This window comes from Dendrobates tinctorius, unplaced genomic scaffold (genome assembly GCF_039654945.1).
Source record: "Dendrobates tinctorius isolate UK_male_01 unplaced genomic scaffold, ASM3965494v1 ptg000083l, whole genome shotgun sequence".
In the NCBI taxonomy this organism is placed as follows: Eukaryota; Metazoa; Chordata; class Amphibia; order Anura; family Dendrobatidae; genus Dendrobates; species Dendrobates tinctorius.
In genome coordinates this window covers 10,187,710-10,211,570 of record NW_027361751.1, presented here as the reverse complement: position 1 = coordinate 10,211,570, position 23,861 = coordinate 10,187,710, and the positions used below count along the sequence as shown (strand labels likewise).

The 23,861-nt window shown below is 43.5% G+C and overlaps 1 protein-coding gene across 1 annotated transcript in view; it reads right to left on the bottom strand.

Moving 5' to 3' along the window:
• Positions 1-15,014, bottom strand: part of SV2C (synaptic vesicle glycoprotein 2C) — a 385,566-nt gene extending 370,552 nt beyond the window's left edge. Inside the window, exon 1 of the mRNA XM_073584110.1 lies at positions 14,784-15,014. The gene's annotated coding sequence lies outside the window, so the exon portion shown is untranslated. The remainder of the gene's footprint in view (positions 1-14,783) is intronic.
• Between the last annotated feature and the right edge of the window lie 8,847 nt (positions 15,015-23,861).

Genomic DNA, 23,861 nt, shown 5'->3' with positions numbered 1-23,861 from the left:
AGCTGCACTATGGCAATCACACACAAGATCCCAACCAGTAATGCTACACCCATAAGAGAACGCTATCGACAAATACCTCCACAAATGTACCAGGAGGTGAAAGGGATGCTGACACATATGCTACAGAACAGTGTTATCTGAGAGAGTCAAAGTCTGTGGGCTGCTCCCATCATGCTGGTACGGAAAAAAGACTGTACTCTGCGTTTCTGTGTGGACTACCGCAAACTAAATGCCTGTACTGTGCGATATTCCTATCCACTGCATGAATCGAACAGTCACTGTCCACACTGGGAAGCACAAAATACTTCTCTACATTAGACCTGGCCAGTGGCTATTGCAAGTGCCGATGTCCGAACACGATTGAGCCAAGATTGCCTTTATACTACCTATGGGCTTGTACGAGTTCAACCGGATGCCGTTCGGTCTTGCTAATGCTCTTGGTACTTTTCAGCGTCTCATGGAAAGGAAAGGTGTTTGGGAGATTTGAATTTTAAGCCACTCTCATCTACCTGGACGATATAATTGTGTACGCCACCACGTTCGAAGAACATCTACAACGACTAGAACAAGTATTGCGCCGGCTTCAAAAAAATAGTTTGAAGGTAAAACCTCCCAAGTGTCATCTGTTTCGCACACAGATCGAGTACCTAGGACATGTGGTCTCTCGTTAGAAGATTGTAGCAGGACAGGATTGGCCCATCCCAAAGACCGTGAAGGATGTTCGGGCCTTTTTGGGACTAATTGGATACTATCAGCGATTTGTAAAGAACTTCACTCGCATCATGAATCCATTGTTAGAACTACTGAAGGGGGTGCCATCTGACACAAAAAAACAAGACGATTCAGTGGGCAGAACGTCAAGAGAAAGCATTCCAAGCTTTGAAAGTGGCCTTCACTGAAGCACTGGTTCTAGGCTACGCTGACATCTCTCAACCATTCATTCTCCATACTGATGGGAGCCTGCATGGACTCGGAGCTGTATTATCCCAGGTTCAAGACGGAAAATAGAGGGTGATTGCCATGACTCCGAACGGAACCCGGACAACTACAGTTTGTTCAAGCTGGAGCTGTTAGCATTAGTAGGGGCCATGACAGAGAAGTTTATGGAATACTTGTCGAGTTCTGAAGTCCTGGTATGCACCGATAACAACCCACTAGCCCACCTGGAGAACGCAAAGTTAGGGGCCCTGGAGCAGCGCAGGGTGATTCGAATGGCCAATTACCGGTATAGAATTGCCTACAGGAGGGGAGCCGAAAATACTCATGCAGATGCACTATCTAGGGTGACACATGAGAAGCCTGGTTCCAACCGAGATGAAGAATTGGAGGCTGAAGAGGTTCCCGAGTTCCGTGATTCTGCCAGGACGTTGGCAGCTATGCAGGAACAGGTACACGCAGGTGCGTAACTACCACTGTGACCGGGCCCGGTGGGAGTCAGGGACCCAGCAGGTCAGACCATGATATCTCCCAACCGTCTCGATTCTTGCGGGACAGTCCCGCTTTTGACCCCCCCGCGTCCTGCCCGGGAGTCTATTCTTCCTGCACTGCACTGAGCCGCCATGTCCCCCATGCATCCCATCCTTGCCCTCCCAGATAGAACTACCGTAGCCTCACAGCCTGCAATGACGTCCTAGGCTGTTTTGTGACTGTGCGCACAGGACCTATGATGAGGTCACAGGAGGGGAGGAGTCAGGGGTCAAATGATCAGGGGCCTCCATGTCTGCAGGACTCTGCTGTGCTGGTTGTCATGGTGCTGGATGAGGTAAAGTTTCTGTGTGGGGTCAGGAGGGGTTTACAGGGTGGATGTAGCAGAGCTGTATGTGTACAAGGTGTACGGAGCAGAGTCGCTTGTGTACAAGGTGTACGGAGCAGAGCTGTGTGTATGAAATGTATGGAGCTGAGCTGCGTGTGTACGAGGTGTATGGAGCGGAGATGTGTGTGTACAAGGTGTACGGAGCGGAGCGATGTGTGTACGAGGTGTACGGAGCAGAGCCGTGTATGTACGAGGTGTACGGAGCGAAGCCATTTGTGTACGAGGTGTGCAGAGCAGAGCCATGTGTACAAAGTGTATGGAGCGGAGCCGTGTGTGTACGAGGTGTACGGAGAGGAGCCGCGTGTGTACGAGGTGTACGGAGCGGAGCCATGTGTGTACGAGGTGTATGGAGCGGCGCCGTGTGTGTATGAGGTGTACGGAGCAGAGCTGTGTGTACGAGGTGTATGGAGCGGAGATGTGTGTGTACAATGTGTATAGAGCGGAGCGATGTGTGTACGAGGTGTACGGAGCAGAGCCGTGTGTGTACGAGGTGTACGGAGCGAAGCCATTTGTGTACGAGGTGTGCAGAGCAGAGCCATGTGGTTCACGGTGCGGAGTGAACGAGGTGTACGGAGAGGAGCCGCATGTGTCCGAGGTGTACGGAGAGGAGCCGCGTGTGTGCGAGGTGTACGGAGCGGAGCCATGTGTGTATGAGGTGTACGGAGCGGAGCCGTGTGTGTGTATGAGGTGTACGGAGTGGAGCCATGTGTGTACGAGGTGTGCGGAGCAGAGCCATGTGTACGAAGTGTATGGAGCGGAGCCATGTGTGTACGAGGTGTACGGAGAAATTGAGAAATCCCCGACACCTTATCATCCTCAAGTGAATGGAGCTTGCGAACGGTTCAGTCGTACTCTTATCCAGATGTTAAGGATACTAGAGGAAAACCGAAAGGTGCGGTGGCCAGAATTCGTAGCGAAGCTGGTGTGGGTATATAACAACCGAGTATATCGCCCCACAGAGTACACTCCCTACACCTTACTCTTTGGCTGGCCAGGAAGAGAGATTACAGAGTTGGAGCTGGATCCAGAGGAGGACTACCCACGAATGGGGGTGTCCACCTGGGTTCGAGAACATCGCCATCCACTACAGACGCTACATCGTCTGGTGCAGACCAGGTTTCAAGAACTTGAAAATTCCGAGACAACTCACCTGCACAGGACAGCTCTGTAGGTCGGTGACTGGGTGTTGGTATGAGATAAACATCCGCAAGACAAATTGGTGTGTTGATGGGAGAAAACACCGCACCGTGTGAAGAGATGAATCAACTCTGAAGGACCCATCTATGAAGTTCAACCCAAAGGAGAAGAAAATACCCCTACTCGTGTTGCACATTGAAACATGTTACATCCCTGTGTGTCAAGAGACCCTGTAAGAGAAGAAGAAGATAAACCCAGTATTCCTGAAAATCTTCATTCAGTCACTGATGATTTTGAAGAAGAATGTCCTGAACCGGCACTAGTGAGCCCGGAAGAAGAGCAGATACCCGTAGCTCCTGGGGCTCCTGAGATTCCTGAAATGGCTGTTTCTCCAGTATCGGGTGCATCCACTTTCCCGTCAGTCCAGCCTGACTCAACTACTCAACTTGACTCAACAGCTACTTCTGATTTACGACGCTCTGAGGGTTAGACAGCAGGAAAACCTCCTAACCAATATGATCAAGATCATTTTGTTTGGCAACAAATCATTCAAGGAATAGGAGAATGTCAATGCATACTACAAGAACTCTCGCCTATGGAATGGCGAGCACAAAGAGAGGAGGAATGTAAGGAGAAGGATCGGGCGTACCTATTCCATGAAGGGGCTGTCTCCCATGTTGCACGGGGGAAAGCTTACAACCCAGGACCGACCTTTGCACTCAGTGATAGGGGGCGTGGCTAAGCTTAAAAAGCCACAGCGCAGGGGAAACAAGGGAATCTTGGTGGGTATGCGTGGTGTGCACGAGGACAGTGTTGGTGCTCCTACCTCTGAGCATCGGGATGGAGCAGGCTCACACCATAGGGGCCCAAGATCATCGTGCATAGATGCACACATGCTGAGACAGAGAATACAGGTGACCCGCTGTGAACTGTATCCTGCTTCACCCTCATACAACTGCTGAACTACGTTGAGCTCTGGCAGTGATAAAGACTGTGCATGTTCTTGTACCAAAGTTCCTGGACCCAGGACCCCGTCAGGACAATGAGGAGTCACCGCTGCCAGGAACCGGACCCCCATCTTCTTCAGGACCAAGCCGGACCCCTCACGCGCCACTGCCTTGGCACCACTGTTGGAAACTAGGATTCCACATTCTCACGTCCTGAGACTGATAAGTTTAAAAAGAGGGCTTTTTCCCAAGTGTCTGTCACGTAAAATAGACGTGTCCCTAATTTATATTCAAATTTTCCCTGATTTTTATTGGAGGATTTTGTGATTGTAATTGTCATATTACTACAATTCATAGGTCATCATGTTGCCAATGTGTTCGAATTAGTATTTTAAGCCATAGTCTAAATTACATGAGCTTTGATTTTTGACTGTATGGTCCTAAGTAGAGATAAGCAAATAAATTCACAGGACCCAGGGCCAGTGACCAGGACAATATTCCGTGACAGCTGGATGAGAGCCATGCTAATTATCTCCTACCTTCTGACATAAGTGACTTCTCTTTATTAGCTAGCCTGACATGTGTGCCCCCTAAGATGACATTACACTAGCAAATTAATTAAAAAAGGAGCCATGGATGTTATCAGGTAGAAGGCGGTTCACAGGGTTCCTGTCCAGTCGTCACTGAAAACTGACCTTTCTGCTGGATCAGGGTAATGCAAATACATTCATTCACTCATCTTTAGTGCTGATAAAAAAAAAGGTTTGAGTCCCTGTTTTCAATGGAATTAGGTCAATAATAGGTCTTGAGAGTTTGCATGCAATACTAATGGTCACAGATATATCATAATAATCCATTGTTCCATTGTATTATTTGAGATAGCCCAAAACCTAGCCAATGTACTGTACGCTAATATTGGAAGGCCTTGGCATTTGCCCCTGGTTTAACCAGTTAGACAAAGGTAAAGGGATTGTATAAAGTTAATAGATGTTTCCCCATTGATAGGACAGAGGATTATGTCCTGATTGCTGGGGTGTCTGACTATTGGCATCCCCAGAGATCCTGAGAACGGAACTATGGAGAACTCCATCTGAATGAGAGGAGGTCAAGCATGCACACCTCCACTCCATTAACATTTGTAGGACGACTGGAGATAGCCGAGTATATAGCTCAACTATGTTTGGATATCCCATAGAGAATGAATGGAGGTGTGAATGTGTAAGAAGATGAACCGGACCCGGAGTACCTCTTTTGCGCCAATTCTGGAACTGTTGGGACTGTCACCCTTGTTGCACGGGGGAAAGCTTTCTGGCCCTGACCGACCTATGCACTTGTCAGCAGGGGGCAGGTCGTAGATAAAAAGGGATGCGCGCAGGAAAGAGAGGAGTCCTGGCGGGAAGACAGACCATGCAACAGTGTGAGGTGCAGACCTGGTTAGCGGAGCATCGCGTGAGCGCAGGCCCACCCTGCACACACCTTGTGACCGTGTCCACTGCTCGCGGACGTCAGACTATTACACATCCGATGTCCTTCGTGCCTGGAGGTCACTCACACACGAGACCAGTGACTGCTGCGTGCATGCGGCCTAGCCGGGAACAGGTGACTGGGCCAGAATATTCCGACTCCTCACCCTCATAAACCGCGGAGCAGAGTCACGCTCTGGCACTATTGCATACAGAGCTGAGATCTGTACGAGGAAACCGCAGGTACGGGAACCCGCCTAGCACAGCAAAGACTCTCTGCATGCATCATAGAACCAGACCTCCATCTACCCCGGACGACCCCGAGACATCACGTGCCGCTGTTGTCAGTGCCATCATTGGAGATGGAGATTCTGCAATCAAGAAACAGACATTCGCCTTGCCCCTTTATCTTCCCATTCATTCCTCCAGTTCCAGTATTGATATATACCCTACCTCCCATATCCATTTTTTCCCTGCGTGGAGTATACATCTGTTAATAAATTTGTTTAACTCTTGATCTGCCTCCTCTCCGTGACGACATCCCGATCCCTGCAATTCTACAAATGCATCACTGCTTGAGTAATTTTTGTGATCAGCGAGGGATCCATTGGTCGGATCCCCAGCATTTTCAAGTTATCCCCTATCCTATCAATACAACTTATTAACTTTTTACAAAGCATTAAATTTGACATGTATATTGGTCAATTTGTTCATTACTTATTTTTCCAATAGTAAAGTAAATGAGCATTTCAAATCTAAGGAGCAAGTGATGTGTGAGATATCTGGACTCTTAACTGATGTGACAACTTTCTACCTTGTCTCTCAGCTGGTGAGGGACAGACTTTCTTTAAGAACATGGACATGTTGCAAGTGTCACGTTTCCTCTGCGCAGTGAGTGACTGTTTTGCTGACCTATGGAATCTGGGTCAGGCTGAGTTCTCAGTGTTTGCTTGACAGCTCGGATGTCCAATCTGTGATTGGGAGGTGCTGGGCTTTTCTCCAGGGGTTCTCTGTTCTGGAGAATGCCCAGCTACTTAACTGAGCTGTCTACTTCTCATTCTTGCCAGATGTACAGTAGTCTATGGTTCCTGGTGAGTGTTTGCCTGATTCTGATATATTGAGTTCTGATCTTCAGCTGCCTGACCCTTTGGACCATGTTCTGACAATCCCTTTGTCTTGTCCTTTTGTTTTGATCCGCTATCTCCTAGTATTCGGACCCTAGACCGTGACCTGACTTACATTTTTTTCTTTCCCCTTGGTTTTCTATGTGCTTTTTTGGTACTAACCGAGGAATGTATGTATGTGGGGGCTCATGCTGTATATTGGAGGTAATGTGGGGGCTCATATTGTATATAGGAGGCTATGTGGGGACTCATACTTTATGACGACACAGGCGGATCCGGGGGAGCTGCACGGGACTCGTGCTCTCAGACACCGTCCAGAGCTCCACAACCAGGGAGGCATATAGACAAATCCAGCAGACCATTGATGAGGCACGCACAGCAGGTTTCGGATGCCTCTATGTCCAACCCCACCAGCTCTGCCATGGGAAGAGGACCACAGTGGACGTATAACTGCAACAAGAAACGGCAACTACAGGAGCTGTGCTAGCTTTGATGGATTGAATACCAGGCCACTGACACTCAATCTGATTTAATCCAGTAACCATGTCATGCCGAGGACACCATGTATGGATGCAATGGACACAAGTAGTTTCTCGTCAATCACGTGTGGAATTTATTCGCAAGGGAGATATGGAATATGCTCTGAGGAAACTGGATGATACAAAGTTTTGTTCTCATGAAGGTGAGACCTCTTACATTTGTGTCTGTGCTTAAAGACATGCTAATGGACTGTCCCCGATAAGAGTAGAAGGATGATTGAAAGACTATTAGGTATGGCTAATTAAGATGGGGAGCAATGTGACGATACAGCATTTAATCTTAATTATCCAGATGTCTATTTTCAGTAAGTTAGGAGGCATAGACTTTTATCTTTATGTTGACTCTTCTTGTAGGTTGAATTGATATTTGTAACTTGCTCAATGGTTATTTACCTCTTATATAAGCTCCTACAAGCTCCTACAGTTTACTGTATTGTTATCTTTGCAAAACAGGGATACAGAGTCACTGAACAATGATATTTGCTGATATGTTGATTACACATTATACCAAGCCATGCAGTTTGTTGACTTGCAAACATTGAAGGATGTTCTAAATAATCAAAAAATGAGAGTTAATCTCTTGACCCCTTCCTCTTGACCTGTGAATAATGGCTTGAAGAACAGTTGTGATATATAAAAAGGGAATAACAATATACATGCAGACATCCAAGACACCAAGAGATCCAAAGAATCAGAGACTCTTTACAAAACCAGAGCCAGAACACTACAAGACAGAAGCCAAGACATCATGGCTCCATTACGAGAGACACAGGTTTGACATTCTACAGGTTGTCAGCTTAGGGGACCACGGCCCCGGCTGAAAGAATACAGGTCTACTCCATTGACCATCACTGAACCCATGGATATTTTTGGGGTAGTAAGGACAACGGTCACCTGGCTCCATGGATATGTACGGAGAAGCCAGGTTGTGACCCTCCGGTCACCTGACCTTGTACCTCAGTGGATTGTCAACATTCTAAGCTTGCCTTTACCTCCTCTCTGTGTGTGCCACAGGTGGGGTTAGTCGGCCCTGGAAGCTCTAAAGTCACAGTTGCTTTTATCCCGACTCATCGGAAGGGTGAGACTGTAATTTTGTACCATCTTGGGAATTTTGGTGGGACTCTTCTATGTGTTATTTGCCTGTTTTGGTTCTGCCTTGGGAAAATTAACTACCCATCCCTGGCCTAATTCATTAAGAGGCACATGGTATCTCGTAACTGACATGCGCCATCAACAGAGGTGTTGCTACAGTCAGGGTCTTGAGTACAATTCTGGAGTAAGGCACAACTCAAAAGTGACACAACGTTTATGAATTTGACGACCAAGCCAAGCCACAAGTCTTGCCCCTTGATCTGCCCTTGCTATGCTTATATTGGTGTAGCTGGTCAAGATTGATGTGAAAACACCTAAAGTCACAATATTTTTTCTCAACTTTTATGTTGCGCAAAAATATTGCAACTTATAAAGTTGTTTCATTCCAGAATTCTAGTGTAAACACCCTAATTAAAAGCCCCCTTAATAGAATGAATACATTTACTTATATATAATATATGGTTTTATTTCAAAATGTCCTATATATAATAGATATCAACTACCAGCTGTTACCAGCACCAGTCTTCTACAGATAAAACATTCACCAAAAGTATAAAGGGTAGTATTGATGCCACAAAGGAGAAAGGTCCTCAAGTGCAATTATCTAAATTGAAGCAAATAATTAAGACAAGAAAAGGAGAGGCTCTCAGCTCTGGGAGGATGATGAAAAGCACAAATCACAAATTCCACTAATATTGATCTCCTGTCAAGCCATGAATGGATTATACTGTTCTCTTTAGAAAGTACAAGAGATGCTTTGTACAAAGCAGCTGCGATATTTAGAATTTTAAGAAAGGGTGGAGTAAATTGTAAAGTGCAATTACACACTCATCACCATGTATATATACATATTTCTGGGGAGCGATCCACCCAAAAGAGCTAACCAGTATGCACATATATGGTGGAAGTGGAAATCTGTCACAGGAAATGTAGTCTAGAAAAAGGAAAGGTTTTCTTAAAGAGATAGTTTCTTGGAGATGCTTCAGTGTATATCTATATCAACATCTTCAAAGGAATCTGTCATCAGGTTTTATCTACCCCATCTGAGAGCAGCATATTGTAAGAGTAGAAACCCTGATTCCAGTCATGTGTCACTTACTTACTTGTAGGTGCACTTTTCTGTTGCATATCTGCTAATTATCTTAATACTGACCTTTGTATAACCCTGCCCACACCACTGATTGGCAGATTTATGTGTACACTGTGCATAGGCAGAAAGCTGCCAATTAGTGGTAGGGGTATAGTTGGATTACCTGACATCATTATCTTAACAGCAGGAGGTTATGACTGGAGGACTAGTAAAGTAGTCCACTAGTGATAATCTCCTGTTGATAAAATAATGATTTGATAAAGAAAAACTACAACAAGCAGCCTAGTAAGTGAAACATAACTGGAATCAAGGTGTTTCTACATCTTGATGCAATCAGATTAACTAGTAAAAATCTGGTATCAGATTCCCTTTCAATGTAGACATTTAACATAGCGCAATATCAAAAAATGTCCCAAAGTGTAGTGTGGTTTCCTTGATCTCAGAATGATGAAATGCTGATGCTTCCTGCTGTTTAGACTTTTGGGCTCAAGCACATGACTGTATTATTGCCTGAGCAGTCTCTGAATTGTACAGTATTGTAATACAGTGTTTATAGCAGTCTATGGCCATAATGTCTCCAATTTCTCAGGGAAGCAAAGTTTTCCAGTCAGATTGCACATGTGGTTCACTCTCTACTGAATGGTCTTCCATATACATTGATGCCGAACTAATGAGGTCCATGCACCACCACATTCTGCCTGGAAAGGCTGGACTAGAATAAGCTGGTAAAACCATTATGTTGATAACTGCTTTTCTTGCAATAAATTTAGATAAATTGCTGACAGAAATCTCTTGCTATTTACTAGTTAATTTTTGGATTGCTCAACAAGAAGATTGGGAATAAGTATCCCTAATATTAAGCCAGCTAAGCGCATCCGATTAGTTTTGGTCAAACCCGCCGATCTTGTTGGGAATGCTTGGCCATCTAATGTGCATGGTGGTGTGCTGACCCTCCCTGGACAGCAGATGACAGTGAAAACGAGGATTGGGCTGCGGCCTTTCAACATGTCTCATCCTTCAGTATCAGAGATGTCCGGTGGTGGCTTACTGACCTCTTTTCATTCACTGCTTCAAAGATTGAAATGAAAATGGGCTAAATCTGCGCTGCGCTTATTTTCCTTCCAGCTCTCCATTCTATTCCACTCACACCTTGGTTCAGACGAACACGTGTATCGAGGGTGAGAAGAAATAGCTATCAGGCAAAAGAGCTGACAACTATCTAAATTGTATGCCCATAATTGTAATCCAACAAAGCCCATACACGATCTAGTTCTTTCTTTGTGCTATGATGACCACCAATCAGCACAATGAATCCCACCTCAGATCAGTCCATTCTCATTAACAGTAAACAACTCTTATAGCCATGTTAGTATCTCTGAAAGCACCTTTCCAGCATTTTTGCTTTTTTTTTCAGCACTGGAGTGGTGCTTCTAACCTAAGATCCCTGACCCTAGTAGTACAGTTACCCGTCGCCATCTTCACCTTTTATTGGTGCTGCTCCGGTCCCACCATCCTGTGACCCCAATTTCTGACTATCCGGAAGTCAGAAGTAACGTCACAGGTAGGGATGAGTGAATAGCTTCGGATAAGTGCTTATCCCAATAGCTATAGCGCTTCTCGAATAGTTGCATCGGGAACCCAGATGCCTGGAGTGTTCCCGATGATCAGCTGTTCGGCGCTGCGGCTGCATGTGTCGCGGCAGTTTCACTGTCACAACACATCCATAGAGAGCTCAACAAACAGGCTCTCCATGCATGTGTTGACACGGTCACACAGCCGTTACACATGCAGCCGCGGCGTCGAACAGCTGATTATCGGGAACACTCCAGGATCCGGGTTTCTGATGCAACTATTTGGGAAGCACTACAGCTATTGGGATAAGCACTTACCCAAAGTTATTCGATCAACCCTAGTCACAAGTTCTCATGTGAGAGCCAGAACGAGACAAGAACAAGGCTCTCATAGACTTGTAGTGAAAATTGACCTACACCTCACCCAACAAACATTGGAGCAATCCGACAAGTCACCAACTGCTGGAGGCCGACCGGAGCGGTGGTGATAGAAGATCAGTGTGGCAGCGGGTAAGTATAAGACCGGGGACATGGATCTTAGATTAGTAGCACCACTCCAGTGCTGCAATAAAGAAAAAATCCTCGAGTGATGCTTTAAGAAATCATTGGCATTATGCCATACAACAGACCCATATAATGCTCTGCCTCCATATTTCTCTGTAATGCACCTAACTTTCTGTACATTTACCATCCTTAGAATTTTCTCCGTGTAACAGTTTCTTTACCTCTTGAGAAGATGGACTGAGCAGCGATCAGCAACGTATGCTTCTTTCAACCCTCGGAATAACGACGCTTCCACGCTCGAGTCTCCACAGAACCTGCTTTGTCCATAGGACTGCGGTGCGAGCAATCTATGGCACAATCCAGAATTGTGGACATTTTCTCTGCAGTACAATCTAGTATCGCAAAATGATGTGATGCAGGACTCACACTGACTGGGAATGTTCATCATCAAGCCAACGCCACTAAACACTCCAGTCTCAATGGCAGTTAATAGTCCCAATCTAGTAATACAATTATCATTAGCCCGCTGCAATTCAATTACGCTAGATGACGTCTCAAACGTTTGCTACTAGCTTGCAAAACCTCATAAAGATCTCATGGATGTTGGAAGGGAAGGAACAGAAGACAGGGGACTTATCTCCTTCTCAATAATTCCACCCACTTTCTATTACATGACCGAAGTGAAAATGCGATTAGACAAGGGAAGCACCCAAGATTGAGCAACTAATTCACATCCCTGACAAACAGCCTGTACACCACAAAAAATCTGCAATCAGCAACCTAAAATACATGATCTGTACAGTGGAATTTATATAATGAGCTTCTCTGCACCCTATCTATGCAAATATGTAAAATTTTAAAAAAATTTTGCAAAATTTGCAAGTCAAGGGCCTCTCCAAATTCTATAAGTTTGTAGAGATTTTTTTTGTAAATTTATATGTAAAAAATATCTGCACCAATTTCTCAAACATATCTCTATTCTCCTGTGCCCGATTTAGTGTTTTCAGCAGAGTGAGAAATAATAGGGTCCGCTGCCCTACAATTCCATATATACGGATACGCAATGTCTGACGTGTCCCATATGAAGATAATGTATGCACATACGCAGTCTTGGTCACATGTATTGTCACATTTACTACACTGTATAACCCCAAATTAGGAGGGTAAACTAGTTTGAGGTTACAATTAGTTACCATTAAAAAATACATCTTTTTTTTTACTACCAGTGACAGTCGATTTATTAAAAATACAGTCGTTTGGCCTACCTACAGTCCATACCGCATAGTACAGCAGATGGAAATGGCGCTCCATACATAAAATCATTTGTGCTTATTGGATTCATTTCCCTGTGTTTGCAAACAGATATACAGTAATTGAATAGCTTTTTGTTTAGTCTGATGCTTCCACCGATGACGTAATCTGTATAGTCTCGGGGCTAGGTCTAGAACACTAGAAGCCTCCGAACAAGCTGAATGTAAAATTTCAGACTATTTTAGAACATGGCAACATTATATATAGTATATATTTATTAATGGACTCATTGAATTTGGTAATAAACATGATAGAAAAACATTTGTCTTAATGACCATGAAGGCAAAAAATGAGATTGAAGAGTGATTGGGTCTGCCTTCAAAGCTCGTAAAACTTCCTTCATTGTCATCCCTAAGAAATATCAAGCTACCCAACTGAATATAGGGTTTTTTGGACAGCAATCATATATATATATATATATATATATATATATATATATACATATATATATATTTTGCAGACTGGATCTTGGTATATGAAATGTTTATAACATGCGTCTGCGAGAATTGTTCACGTTTTCAGTTTGTGACTGTGAAATCCATAATTTTCTCAGTGGTAAAGGCTATGAACACACTGCAGAGATCACAGCTAACTAGTCATTTAGAAGAAAAGACTACACGGGGTATATAATCTAATTTGTAATTATTTGATCTGATGGTGGAAGGGAATGTCTCAGAAATGGAAAATCCAAGAAGCCAAGTATACAAGCTCGTAATTCATCATATACTAATGGGACGTGTGGGCTTGACTTATATTCACGATGACCTCCTTCCTGACTTCTGAGGTCACCGTGTATATCGTAATATCTATATATATGTATTTATATCTTGTCTTCTTGTATTCAGAACATCCAATCACTGCAGGAACCTATAAGTTGAGCAGCTGCTAAAATTTATGGTCAACTTTTTGGTTGTCGTAGACATGACTGCTCCGGTAAGACGCCGCCAGTTACAGGAATCCCCCCCACTCCCCTCCTTACGATCCACATTCCTGGTTATCCTCGTCACTCTGCACTGCAGTTGACTGCAGATTATCCTGTGCATGTCCAAAAAAAAAAAATGTTTATCGCTATCAGTGTTTTAATGCAGCCGGTCCATGTTTTATTACCACTTGAAGGAAGAGCGACCACTATCAATCACAGCGCACCCTTTGACGCACACCGACTCCGGTAATGAGATTTTGTTTGCCCTGACACTCTGCATTTGGCTCACTGTGCAGTTGTTTGACAAATGACAGCTCCTGTGGATGACTCAGACTCCGCAGAACCCGCAGGTCTTGTTTAACCCCTATTTTACTGGAGGGACCTTGAGAGCAGAGCTCTGCAGGCAGCCGAGGCAGTGAAGAGTGAAGGCACGCTAGTTCTGCAGCATGCTTCCTGCACTTTGAGCCAAGTAGAAGACTGCAATAAGTTTCCTGATGCAAGATTAACTGTGAGGGTGCAACACCATAATGACAACTGCTCATCGGTTCTACTGCAACTAGCACTACGCATAGTCCGTAGATTAATCCGTGCATGAAGCAGACACTAAATCAAAAATATATCTCAGAGACGTTGGCCGCGTGGTTTAATGCAATCTATTGTTCTCAGTGAGCAGCAGATGACTGTGAAATTCTTCAACTAAATTAATAAAAAAGAACAACTGCCCACTTAAACACTACCCTAACCATCGCCCATCATTTGATATAAAAAAAAACCTCTAGAAAAATGTACACACCATTTAAGGCTAGTATTAGGAGCACATTGAATAAGTCTGTACAGGTAAATACAGTAAAACCTCTCCAGAAAACCACCCTTAGACCAGATTTCCTTCGAAAGATTTTCTTTTTTTTATGCATACCGACTATCTTCTTTAAGAAGACCACCTCTTAGAAGACCACTTTTTTATGTAACTTAGGGCGGTCGTCTCCAAGAGGTTTCGTTCTATGTTTCTATACATTGTAATAAGTCAACCAAAATGATCCCAAACCACTAAAATTCTACCAGGAATGAACCAATGTAGTCCTTGCTAAGCAGTCTCTACATGACACAAGTGAGTTACCTCTAGACCAATAGTAAATCTGTCTAAATGCACAAAAAGTTACCAAGATCACGCAAATCCGATATCTTGTGCTGAGTCGGGGAAGTATAAGCATCCTAAAGATAAGTGATGGACAAGTGACAAAGTATCTGTGAGCCTGGGCACCCTGCTTACCTCGTCCACCTGCTCCTATCCGCTCATTCTCAGCAGTACTGTATTTCTCAGCGTAGGGAGCTGTCCGCTTCTCAGTGCTGAACGGGCCACCAAATAGGGAAGACGGACTAGCACATTGGGTGGATCTTACTCTGCAGTTCTATTCTGCTGCAGTGCTGAACAAGAAGTATAAAGAAGGAAGAAAGTGTCTTGCACACATACACACATGCTTTTTCTTCTGAGTAAGACGAGAAGTAAAGGCGTACAGATGAAACGAACAGGGAGGGAAGATTTGTGTGTAATCAATAATTGAAACGCTGGGAGTGGAGTGGGCAATCCCAGCTCATAGTGGGAAGCAGCCTGGAGCAGCTGTGGGGGTGGAGTGAATGCAGGCATGTGGGGTTATCCGTTTTGCTTGAATAACAATGTATGAAGAGGAGAGAATAGAATAGTCAGCACCTCCTGGGTCGCCTCTGTGTTTTATCGGGGGTATAGATTGATAGAAACCAATAGTTTACTATGACTAAAGCTAAATCCTTATGGCTCCTCAACATACAACTTAATTAAGGCTTTGCACATCTGTCAATGAGAACTTACCATTTAATACTATGTAAACGCACTAAAAACGCATGTGCGCTTTTTTACCTGTGGATTTTCCGCATCTGATGGGGAAATTCTGCACAGAAAACTCAGTGTACCTGCAAGAGAAATTGATATGCTGTGGATTGGAGAAATGCACCGCAAGTGAGTTTATGCAGCGAAAAAAAAAAACAGTGGGTATGAGATTTCTATAAATCCCATCTGCTTGCAAAAATATGTAGCGTCAAAAGCGCGATAAAGGCTCATCGTGGGCACGTAGACTTAGATGGCTGTCAGCTGAACGATGCTTTGGTGGATTGTTCAGTCGACAGCCAACTCGGCCATCTCTCCCTCACACAGGAGCGCTAATTTGGCAAAATGCTCCTGTATTCTCTATGAGAAAGCCACCAACAGACAGCTGCTTATTTCCAAGAGAAAAAAGCTCTGGGCAGTCCAAAATCAGACTTGCTGGATCAACAACTTCACCAGCGATCAGTTAGCTGGAACTTCTATACAACTTAGTGTTGGCCGAGCCCTTTGATATCAACAGGTGTGACCAACATTAGTCTAATGTGTATGTGGGGACTTGAACTAACATCAGCCAGACCTGCTTATATTGGCAGTCTAGGCTGATATCTAAAGTGTACGGGGTTCTCCCAACTCCTCCCCGACAGATCATGTCACTACAGATAACTGTCACGATCCCGCCACTGACACAGGTATGTCACGGACGGAGGGATGCGATGCACTGCCGACACATGGCTATCACAGGCACAGGGGGCTTATCTTAGTTATCCCACCGCTGGCACCATGTGATAAAAACAGCAAGCTAGTCTTTCCCTAACAATTTATCGCAGGGGGGTTATTTTGGATGTCCCACCACTGCTAACAATCTTCCACGAACTGCGGAGATTTATGTATATCCCACTTTTCAGTTCCACTTTGGAACTCGCAGCTCTCCGGCACCCCCCTTACCCTCAGGTCAGTCAGGGAATTACACCTGGGATAATTGGTCGCCGGTCGCTGCCTCAATGAGGTCTGGCCACCCGGCACGCTGCAGTGAGGGAATTACAAATGCTCTGGCCACAGCCACCCAATTAGCTTATAAAATCCCTTCCGTCACTCTCAGCATTGCCCAGGGCCCAGACCACACGTCGCCGCCACCAGCTCCAGCTTTCTCTGCTTAAGTTAAAAACTTAATAGAGGGGTTCGAAGCCAACCCGATTCAGTGGCATAATTATCTTAAAGGCGCGTAAATTCATTCTTAGAGCGTGAAGACAGACTGATAAGTTTTAAAATGTATTCCTAAAAAGCGGGCAGTGATTACACAGTTAAAAGATGTTACAAAGTAGAGACAGTAGGCATGTACAATGCAAATATAAAATAAACAGGTTGAAAAACAGAGGTTAAACACTTACAGTTGTTTAGATGGTCTTAGGCTAACCATGTGGGGAGGAGGCGGAGCCACACTTCTCCCTGCATTTGGGATCGTTTCAGCACGGAATCTCCAGCTAGAATGACTAATTTGTGGTAGGGAATACCTTATCCCTTTGGGTGTGTGACATCACCAGAGGGGCGGTCTGGGGAAGGTCCTCCCCCCTCTCTTGGAGTTACAATTCTGACTACAAAACTTATAATGACTATATCTCACAGAGGGTAGCTCGTATAAACACGCACATAGTCTCATTTTCTGTAGCCTATCCGAGGATATAATTCAAGACCAAACATGCAGTAATTATGTCACACCGTTTAGGAGAAATCCATTTCTCGGTTTCTGTGGGTGCTAGAACTGTGAAAATTATGGGCCAGAACACTGGTTTTGTGCCCTACGCAGATATGTGATTTTTATATCTCTGTCGCGTATTGTTTTCGCGATCCAGCCTCTTTAATATTACCCATACTTATATCCAGTCGCATGGTAGGGAACAAAGGAAATTCTTTTCACTCAGCTAATTAACATTCCTTAGCTGTGGAGAGGAGAATGTTTGCACAGGAAGTGTCTGGTGTAGGGTAACAAGCAGGCACAGAGCTGCAGGTGAAAAGAGGAGGGGTCGCAGCTATGTGACAGGCAAATTCTCATCTGTTGTTTAGAGAATGGATGATTCTGGAATGTTCCAGAGAAGTCATAACTTACTTATCATATCTTACATTATCATTACAATAACGATCTAGCATATCCGATTTCTGACTGCAGATCCTTTTGTTTTGTGGGAGATAAGCCACAATGAGAGGAGCATTCCTGCACATGTATGAGAGAAAGCTGATGACTGAACGTATTTATATTTTTGGATAATCACAACAAACAATGGAGATGAGAATTGATTCTATCCTAAGGGGCCCGATACACAATATCCGTCGTGGATAGGGCCCCTTAGGAAAGAACTAACTCTCTTCTTCCTTATAGAGATTATCCTAATAAAAATCTTACTAGTCCTATCATGTGCTTGTCTTTTTCATATCTTTTTCATATCTTTGATTGGAAGACAACTTTATAAACATCAACACAGCTTGGGGGATGACCACTACATGTAGTTGATTTTGAGGCCGTTTTGTAGTTGGTTTTGAGAAAGGGATTGCAAATCCTCGTGCTTTGGAACAAGCTTCTTCAATTCAGCAGCGTGGTCACTCCTTACCGTTATCCCCCATACCGAGATGATTCTATGTGCAGAAGAATATCCTTCTTTCTGCAGACAGTACTGCAGCAGATGACATTCTACAAGTAGTGTTGAGCATTCCGATACCGCAAGTATCGGGTATCGGCCGATACTTGCTGTATCGGAATTCCGATACCGACTTCCGATATTTTTTCAATATCGGAAGTCGGCATCGGAATCGGAAGTTCAAAGTTGATTGACAGCCTGACGTCATCATGATGCGCGGTGTGTTCGCATCATGATGCGCCGTCATTTCGGGCCTTCCGGGGGTCTCTGCCGGCCTGCCGGGGGGCTGTGCCGGCCTGCCGGGGGGCTGTGTGGACTGCCCGGGGTCTGTACCGGCCTGCCGGGGGGCTGTGCCGGCCTGCCGGTGGTCTGTGCACCCTGTGGGGGTCTGTACCGGCCTGCCGGGGGGCTGTGCCGGCCTGCCGGTGGTCTGTGCACCCTGTGGGGGTCTGTACCGGCCTGCCGGGGGGCTGTGCCGGCCTGCCGGTGGTCTGTGCACCCTGTGGGGGTCTGTGCCGGCCTGCCGGGGGGCTGTGCTGATGTCCGGGGGTCTGTGCAAGCATCGTCCGATGGGACTACAAGTCCCATCTGGCGATGCCTGCTACCATGACAGTGATTGACACATTAGCCAATGATGGGACAGTAGTAGTCCCATCATCCGGCTAATGTGTTAAATGTTAAAAAAAAAAAAAATACTACATACATACTAAATGCATGCTACATACATACTACATGCTACATACATACTACATACATACTACATACATACCACATATATACTACATACATACTACATACATACTACATACATAACACATATATACTACATACATACTACATACATACTACATACATACTACATACATACTACATGCATGCTACATACATACTACATACATACTACATATATACTACATACATACTACATGCATACTACATACATACTACATGCATGCTACATACATACTACATGCTACATACATACTACATATATACTACATGCATGCTACATACATACTACATGCTACATACATACTACATATATACTACATACATACTACATACATACTACATGCATGCTACATACATACTACATGCTACATACATACTACATATATACTACATGCATGCTACATACATGCTACATACATACTACATATATACTACATACATACTACATATATACTACATGCATGCAACATGCATACTACATATATACTACATGCAACATACATACTACATATATACTACATGCATGCAACATGCATACTACATTTATACTACATGCATGCAACATGCATACTACATATATACTACATGCTACATACATACTACATATATGCTACATACATACTACATATATACTACATGCATGCTACATACATACTGCATGCTACATACATACTACATGCTACATACATACCACATATATACTACATACATACTACATACATACTACATGCTACATACATACTACATATATACTACATGCATGCTACATACATACTACATGCTACATACATACTACATATATACTACATGCATGCTACATACATACTGCATGCTACATGCATGCTACATACATACTACATACATACTACATGCTACATACATACCACATATATACTACATACATACTACATACAATACATTCATACAATACATACATAGACATACAGTACATATAACATAGAGTAACATACTTACCAATACTTGTTACATTGTTCCCCGAAGCCATTGTCTTTTACGGAATAAATATTAACATAACAAACCACAAAAATACTCATCCACGATCCGAAGCAGTCCACGAGTGTGTCCCACGATGATCTTGGGTAGAGAACTGCAGCATCAGCTGTTGCTGCCGTTCTCTACGGGCTGCAGGAATCCAATGACGGAAGGTAGGTATCCTTCCGCACTGTATTCCTCCGCCACTTAAAAAAAAAAAAGTCCCTAGTCTCACTTTATGCCATTGCTGCGTGGGAATTTCCCACACAGCAATGGCATAAAGTGAGACTAGGGACTTTTTTTTTTTTTTAAGTGGCGGAGGAATACAGTGCGGAAGGATACCTACCTTCCGTCATTGGATTCCTGCAGCCCGTAGAGAACGGCAGCAACAGCTGATGCTGCAGTTCTCTACCCAAGATCGTCGTGGGACACACTCGTGGACTGCTTCGGATCGTGGGTGAGTATTTTTGTGGTTTGTTATGTTAATATTTATTCCGTAAAAGACAATGGCTTCAGGGAACAATGTGACAAGTATTGGTAAGTATGTTACTCTATGTTATATGTACTGTATGTCTATGTATGTATTGTATGAATGTATTGTATGTAGTATGTATGTAGTATATATGTGGTATGTATGTAGCATGTAGTATGTATGTAGTATGTATGTAGCATGCATGTAGCATGCAGTATGTATGTAGCATGCATGTAGTATATATGTAGTATGTATGTAGCATGTAGTATATATGTAGTATGTATGTAGCATGTAGTATGTATGTAGTATGTATGTATATATGTGGTATGTATGTAGCATGTAGTATGTATGTAGCATGCAGTATGTATGTAGCATGCATGTAGTATATATGTAGTATGTATGTAGCATATATGTAGTATGTATGTAGCATGTAGTATATATGTAGTATGCATGTTGCATGCATGTAGTATATATGTAGTATGCATGTTGCATGCATGTAGTATATATGTAGTATGTATGTTGCATGTAGTATATATGTAGTATGTATGTTGCATGTAGTATATATGTAGTATGCATGTTGCATGCATGTAGTATATATGTAGTATGTATGTAGCATGTAGTATGTATGTAGCATGCAGTATGTATGTAGCATGCATGTAGTATATATGTAGTATGTATGTAGTATGTATGTAGCATGCATGTAGTATATATGTAGTATGTATGTAGCATATATGTAGTATGTATGTAGCATGTAGTATATATGTAGTATGCATGTTGCATGCATGTAGTATATATGTAGTATGTATGTTGCATGTAGTATATATGTAGTATGTATGTTGCATGTAGTATATATGTAGTATGAATGTAGCATGTATGTAGTATGTAGTATGAATGTAGCATGTATGTAGTATGCATGTTGTATGTATGTAGCATGTAATTATTTTTTTTTTTTTTTACATTCAACACATTAGCCGGATGATGGGACTACTACTGTCCCATCATTGGCTAATGTGTCAATCACTGTCATGGTAGCAGGCATCGCCCGATGGGACTTGTAGTCCCATCGGACGATGCCTGCACAGACCCCCGAAGCCTGCACAGCCCCCCGGCAGGCCGGTACAGCCCCCCGGAGCCTGCACAGCCCCCCGGCAGGCCGGCACAGCCCCCCGAAGCCTGCACAGCCCACCGGCAGGCCGGCACAGCCCCCCGGAGCCTGCACAGCCCCCCGGCAGGCCGGCACAGCCCCCCGGAGCCTGCACAGCCCCCCAGCAGGCCGGCACAGCCCCCCAGCAGGCCGGCACAGCCCACCGGAGCCTGCACAGCCCTCCTGGCAGGCCGGCACAGCCCCCCGGCAGGCCGGCACAGACCACCGGAGCCTGCACAGACCCCCTGGCAGGCCGGCACAGCCCCCCGAAAGGCCCGTACAGACCCCAGAGAGGCTGTACAAGGGAAAAACAGGATTTTTCTTATTCCGATACCGGAAGTCCCATAGACTTGAATGGGACTTCCAGTATCGGAATCGGCGATACCGATACTTTTTTTTTAAGATCGGCCGATCCATTCCGATCCGATACTTTGAAGTATCGGACGGTATCGCTCAACTCTATCTACAAGCATATATGCTCCTACACAACCACATCAGGTGAGCGCACGCCCCTTTTTTTCCTACCTATTTGTAAAATATTACCCTATGTGTGAGTTGTCTCAACTTTTTGGTTCTCTCCAACATTATAAACATTATAAAAACATTATAAACATGGCAGATCAATTTTCTGGCAGAAAAGACAGATCAATTTGTCATTTATGGAAAGAAATATGAATTGATATTGGTCTGATTGGACAAAAATTGGTCAAATAAGGCACCCTTACATAAAGGACAATGTAAACATGTCAATGAAAGCTACAGCTGGGTTTACAAGAAAAGGTCCTACAAGTATTGGACAGAGTTGGCAGTTTATACTCACAGATAATTTATTAAGACAGACTTATTTCTTATGTTATTCATTAGGTAGAGCTGGGGAGCAAAGAAGCACAATAGGGTCTTATCTGGTGATAAGTTGGAATTGAATAAAGAAACTTGCTCACCTGATGAAATTGTGCATTGCATTGATGTAGACCAAGGGGTTAAAAAACCAAAGAAGTCAGAATGAGAAGAAATGGGGATCCCCTGCTCTGCTGATAGGGATCTACAGGGTTAATGGAGATCCACAGGAATAATACAGTAAACACAATGGAAGGAATGGTTTATTACTAGAGTTGAGCGAATTTGTTCGGATTCGGTTCTGAATACGATTATTTTTACAATATTCGTCGAACCCAGCTGAACCTCATTAGAGTCAATGGGAGTAGAAATTACTAAATATGTTCAGAACCGATCATCAAACAAACATTCGGCACGAATATGGCACCAATATGGCAAATTCAGATTCGGCGACCGAATCCGAACAAACTCGCTCAACTCTATTTATTACCTACGTGTTTTAAAGTCAACCAACTTCTTCATCGGGAAACAACCACAGTAAGCTTATAAAGAACTGTATATGCTGGAGATGCTATAAATAAAAGTAATCTCATATTTATTTATAGATCCAAACCCATTCCTTGGTCCGTGATAGAGGTGATCCTTTACTTGATGATGATGTGCCATATTGTTGAACAGTGATTGGCCAATGAAAATAAAGACTGAAAGAGAACCACAGAATTACAGGCATGGAAGCTCTGGGGGAATTTAGAAGGAGAGTATATGCCTTACTATTTAATTATTGCCATATGTTATTTATATGGGGTTCTTAAAAGGTGCAAAATTCTGCGTATTCATATAATCATCTGTATGTGTATGTGTGCATATATTAGCAAACATATCTATCTATCTAAAAATTGAAAAAGTAAGAGCAGCACTAGCAATCAGCAGATGGGTGCAGATGCCTCCCAAGTAACCACCAAGTCTAATTTAGGCATCAAGAGACTGGAGGCAGCACACCAATCAGAGTGAAGAAGACTTCTCTTTTATGACCCATTAACAGAAGTCTTTTTCACTCTGAATGGTGTGCTGCCTCCAGTCTCTGGATGTCTATCTATCTATCTATCTATCTATCTATCTGCCTATCTGAACATTACGTGGGATACTTTCTTTCAGTCATCCTAATATAAAGCTTTAGATGCTCAATTACTTTTTCTTTTACAGCATCATAATTGACAGTAATATTAAGTATAATATATTTACAAAGCACTAACAAATATCATGATGTTTTGCAAAACAACATGACAGTTAATGGAACCATTTATGGACTAACCCCTACTCTTTGAGCTTGTGATCTAAGTTAACTCTTCCAAGGAGGAGCAGTCACACGTAAGTAACAGAGACATTACAAATTGTGATGAATAAACCAGTCACGGAGCTGTGACCTGAACAAGCTCATGTATAGAGAGCAGTGATGAGTGCAATGGAAATACACAAAGGTCTATTGTGTATCCAAATGTCTAGCTATTGACCACCTAGGAGCAAGAACTATTTTGTTTATTTTGTATTGTTTAAGATTATTGTACTTGTTTTTATCATGTACACCCCTTTTCACATGTAAAGTGCCATGGAATAAATGGAGCTATAAAAATAAATAATAATAATATTTGAATATATGTGTATATACAGAGAAGAGCAAAAGG